Raw genomic sequence first — 6316 nt, 5'->3', positions numbered from 1 at the left:
GTATGTCAATAATGGATTTTTTTTTTAAATCTTGCAAATTCCGGTCAAATTTGATTAAAAAAAAAACAGTACTTTAAAGAATTTTACAAATCTGCTAACAAAACGAAATATGGACATTAAGAGTTTGACAGTGCTTGAAAGGATTCAAATAATCTACAAATGAATTATCAAAACATAATGGAATTTTTGCATTGGATTTTATATTGTTTCATCAAAACCTTGGATTGTTTTTTTTTCTGGAAACTAAGTGTTTAAGGAAACATTTCATGAACACAAAGAATCGGATGCTGTGAAATTCAAGATTAAACATCTTTTTTTTACCACATCTAAAGCAAAAACAAAAATCATAAAAAAGTATGATTTGTTTCTTGAATAATATGGAATATAATTCTGTAACTCTTTAAAGAAAGGAACCCAAAGTTGTGGATATTACCATTCTTCAAGGATTGACACCTGCAGGATTTCAATCGCAACAGTCTGGATAAAATATTTGGATCAATCTGCAGAGTCTTCATATAGGTAATAGATTATTTGCATTCTTTATTTTTTATGTAAATTTATTTTGTTGTTATGTTTTATTTTTCAATCACAAAATCGAATACTTATCAAGCAACAGTTTTTATTGTGAATGTTTCTTCTGATACTAAATTGAAAAGAAGTAAGAAGAGAAAAATGAAAAAAAAAATACACACAGAAAAATGCATACAAACATGAACAGAAACCTAACATTAGATTTGTTGATCTTTTTAGATTCACACACACGCACGCATACACGCACGCACATCAAGCTAAAAAGTGGCACACCTTTCAAACTTTGTCTTTTATTCATTCTTTTTAAGATCCCTTCCCATTTAGCTCCAATTACTCTAAAGATTTTCATCGGCCAATCGGGGAATCAGTTTCTAAATGCTGTATTAGGATTTCTCCGTCCAAAAATCTTCATGTAACACTTTGTATAATTTAGATATAAATTTGAATAATTAATAAAACTTGCACTAAACTGGAACATATTCAGTCCATTTTGTAGAAAAAATGGTAAAAAAAAGCAAATATATAACAATTAAATGTTACCAAAGGCAAAGTAAGTTATTCTTTTATCGATCTGGATAAGATTTTTGTGTTTTAACATATTTTAAAGTGTTTATTCATTTCGAAACACTAGTTTTGTAGAGAGCTTAAATTAGAACAAGAACAAAATGGCTGACATGAGATGGTTATCTGGGGAGTCTCGATAATCACTTAAAAATCGAAAATTAACCCAATAGGCTTTACACTACCTTTATTTCTAATGTCACATACATTAGATGGATTTCTATTAGTCTCTACTGCATTTATTTAATTGTTTACCAGAATTTTAGCTTAGCATATGAAATCATTTTGGATTGCAAAAGACAAAAAAAATGAATTAGTCTCTCGAAATGTAATCAGTTGTTCGCTGATGGGATTTGTGCAGTTAGGTAGATAAATATGTATGAATATATAACTTGCAGCAAACTGTGTACACATTTGCTAAAAATTAATTTTAATTTATTAAAATAATTATTTTTAAAACACATTTACATCAAAAAATAAAGAAATCGAAACTGTAATCAGTAATGTTATTAATTACCTCCCTTGTTTGAGATTATCTCCCTTGGCTCAATGCTCTTTAGCACAATGATTCTTAGCTTTTTTACACTTGAGTAACCTTTAAAATAAATTACAAGGAAGCCTTGCTAAAAAAAAAAAAAACGAAATTATATATCATATCTTTCTCATTTTATTTTCATGATCGTTCACATGGAAAAAATATATTTTTGAATAACCTGTATAAGGAAAATTCAATACATCCTTGTTAATTTTTTTTTGGTAACACTAAATAAAATTTATATTGTTCATTTTTATTTCACCAGAGAATTTTCATTCACACAAAAGACATCTAAACTCAAAAATAAAAAAAAAACAAACATCATAAGTAAGCAATATTGTATATCTACAATTTAAACATAGACAGACTGAAAATAGATAACTACACTTAAATACTGTCTGTACCTTAATAAATATACTACGGGCACCTGTGTAAGTTTCACAATAGCATCTTTCATATATAATGTGTTGCTGCTGGGCATTCTGTGGACGTTCAGTGTGAATGGAGACCCCACAATGTTATTGTATCCCTTTTGTTAAAACTGTAAAAGTATTTATCTAAGTAATCTGGTTAATGTAGTGTCAGAATATAATTGGTTATTACGGTTTATCTCTAATATTCTTATAGGAGTCTCTCACATATTTCCATTATATAGACACCTGGCGCAAACAGAAACTCCATGTTATTATACCATCTTTATACATATAATACTCTTGGACCCTAGCTAGAAAATCAAGAAGATATATTTTAGTTTCATGTACGACCCAAAAGTGACATTTTTTTTTATAAATTTTTACATTGCGTCTTTGGTGATCAGGAGATCCTATTTATTAAAAAGGAGGATAGAAGGTGATAACAAACTACGAACATTAAGTTAGCACATCTATATACAAATTTAATGTTCGTAGTATGTTATCACCTTCTATTCTCCATTTTAATAAATAAGATCTCCCGATCAAATAATTTATAATCTGAAAATTGGGACACACACATACGTACGTTAAAGGTACTACAGTATTTATATATAGATTCCCAGATATAGAAAGTAGTAAAAAGACATGTTTTGTTGTGCATAAAAATTCTCTTAACGGAGACGCCATTGTTTATGATTTTTTTAATTAAAAAGATAACATATTCGATATGATGATGACTATAATGAGCACCATGTTGTATGAATCTGCTGATTCTATTGTTAGCATTGGTTTCCGTGATATTTATCTAGTTGAATTGTTTTTAGAAAGACATAAATTACAGGAGGGATCACATGAAGGTTGCCAACATGCTAAGTGAAAGTGATTTTTGTGGACAAACTGGATTTGAACTTGGAACACCCAGGTCGTCAGTTTTGTCATAACCCCTCTCGATGTCTTTATTAAAATATAATATTTGAATATTAACCAAAAACATTTTTTTTTTTTGCCTGTGTTTAGTGATATTACATATATAAAATTAGTGATATTACATATATAAAATTAGTGATATTACATATATAAAATTAGTGATATTACATATGTAAAATTAGTGATATTACATATATAAAATTAGTGATATTACATATATAAAATTAGTGATATTACGTATATAAAATTAGTGATATTACATATATAAAATTAGTGATATTACATATATAAAATTAGTGATATTACATATATAAAATTAGTGATATTACGTATATAAAATTAGTGATATTACATATATAAAATTAGTGATATTACATATATAAAATTAGTGATATTACATAAATTAGTGATATTACATATATAAAATTAGTGATATTACATATATAAAATTAGTGATATTACATATATAAAATTAGTGATATTACATATATAAAATTAGTGATATTACATAAATTAGTGATATTACGTATATAAAATTAGTGATATTACATATATAAAATTAGTGATATTACATATATAAAATTAGTGATATTACATAAATTAGTGATATTACATATATAAAATTAGTGATATTACATATATAAAATTAGTGATATTACATAAATTAGTGATATTACATAAATTAGTGATATTACATAAATTAGTGATATTACATAAATTAGTGATATTACATATATAAAATTAGTGATATTACATAAATTAGTGATATTACATAAATTAGTGATATTACATATATAAAATTAGTGATATTACATAAATTAGTGATATTACATATGTAAAATTAGTGATATTACATATGTAAAATTAGTGATATTACATATATAAAATTAGTGATATTACATATATAAAATTAAATAAAAATCTCCAAAAATGTTGCAGCTTATTTTGCTGATATTCATAATTTCAGGTTCTTTAGAGAATTTTGAAGAATTTATTAAATAAAATTAGTTTTTATATTTGTCCCAAGAACTCAAACACAACAAATATGCCAAATATTTTGTTGTGTTTAATTTTTGGAACTGTAAAAATAATGCGCTAATATTATTTATCCCAACTATTTTTTTAAATAGCGCTGTTTGATCTAAATAGTCAACCATTAACTGCAGGTTTGAAGAAATAAAATGCTTGTGTTTCGACTTTTTCTTTATTTACTATAAGTGAATTATTTTATTAGACTCAAGTCAAAAGATTTTAATTTTTATTTCAATTATATATTTGAAGCCATCCACCTTCATCTGCCCCAAGTTTTGGCAGGGTGCCACTTCCAAGTTGGACTGCATAACCATTCTTGGCGGTGCTGATAGATATCAAAGCTACATCATCATCTCCTAAGACCGACAGTTGCCGACGATATATATATATATATATATATATATATATATATATATATATATATATATATATAGTACTAAGTCTGTGATATGTTGAATTTAGTTCATATGAATTTAAACTACATTTATTTTATTTTTTATTATCATTTTTTTAGAAAATACTCCAAGCTTATATATATATATATATATATAGAGAGAGAGAGATCTTTTATTTATTCAGGCTACAATAGTAGATAAATACATAAAAAAACCTTTTACTTACCTGACACAGTCTGAGTAGGGTATGGTTTAACCATTTCAAACCACGCTCGCCAAGCATCATCTCCTGGACATTAAAAAAAAACACCGTTTAAAAAGAACGGATTTTTACTACAAAATCTTTCCTATAAACAATAACATGGCTCTGAAGAAGAGGTATTATGCCGAATTATAAATAATCTTAAATAAATGTTTGTTTATTTTATAAAATCTTTGCGTTGTAATTTGGCTGCAAATGTATAACACACGTACTTCATTTTAAATACAATAAAATTTCTCCTCCACATATTTCAAAATGGTCACCCATCTGATACTAACAAGACTCAATTTTGCTTAACTTTGTTGATCTAAGTAGTGTCAATGTGATTATGCTGTGGATAACAAATATACAATTAAAAAAAAATCTTTTCAACATCGTTTGGTATTCGTGTATACATTATTTCTGCATTGTTTATTCATAAGAATTCTTAGTATATCATAACAATAGCAAGACCTTTGTGTTACATGGGAAAAATATAAAATACTTATTATACAGAAATTTGATAATGTATTACCTCCCTTTATAATATACGTGGATACATAAAATTATATATATAAAGTCTGACTACATTATGTAGCCAGACTTTATTGGCACCCTATATATATATATATATATATATATATATATATATATATATATATATTATCATAAGTTACTCACTTGGTTAGCATTGCTGGATGGCATCGTCCTTCCGAGTTAAAACTCCTACTTGTGAGACATTGGCTTGGGGTTATTAGCTGGTTGGATGAGCGCGTCCCTTGTCAAGATGAAGTAGGTTCATTTCACAGTCGGATTTCGGCACAATTTGCTTGATCTATGTTGGTTAATAGAAATTCTTGTGTGCAGGGCGTTTGCTCAGTTGGTAGAGTGCTTGCCTTGCATGCAAGAGGCTCGGGTTTCGAATCCTGAGTTCGGATGTGTCTAACTGATGAGCCCAAATGAGGGCAAAACTCGAGTCTTGGACTTCCGGTTCATTGACTGTCATGGCTTTTGTGGGCTGCGACGTGTTTGGCTGTGGAATTTATATATATATATATATATATATATATATATATATATATATATAGAGAGAGAGAGAGAGAGAGAGAGAAGTGCCACACTATTATTTAAATAGTATTTTCAAGTTAAATTAAAGTTTTACAATGTTTTTGTTTTTTTTATTAAATGTTAGGTGAAAGTACAGAATAACTATACTTTCCCCTCTCCATGTTTAGAATGGTTTTCTAAATAATAATGTTATTATTTCAGCACGGTTATAATTGCATAAGTACCTGTATAAATATATACATAAAATGAACAGACAGTAGACCTCCGGTTTTACATCAGAATTTTCCTTCTCCTAGATGCACGTCTGAACAAAGACTAAGAGTTCATGTCTTCAGTAATTTTAAAATTTGTAACGCACATTCAAATACTAACCTGAAAATTTCCATGCAATATATACAAATGGTCATCCATGTGGTACTGGCTAGGTTCATCATTACTTAACACCCGTGATATAACAAGAATCGGTGTGGCAATGTAATTATGCCATATATATATATATATATATATATATATATATATATATATATATATATATATATATATAACCGGGTGAGTTAGACGAAGAGAGTAAATACTTTCGGGATAATACAAAGCTCAATTTTTTTTTTGAGCT

The sequence above is a fragment of the Euprymna scolopes genome, chromosome 21, assembly GCF_053919585.1.
Source record: "Euprymna scolopes isolate OS-2025 chromosome 21, ASM5391958v1, whole genome shotgun sequence".
Lineage (NCBI taxonomy): Eukaryota > Metazoa > Mollusca > Cephalopoda > Sepiida > Sepiolidae > Euprymna > Euprymna scolopes.
This window is presented reverse-complemented; position numbering follows the sequence as displayed.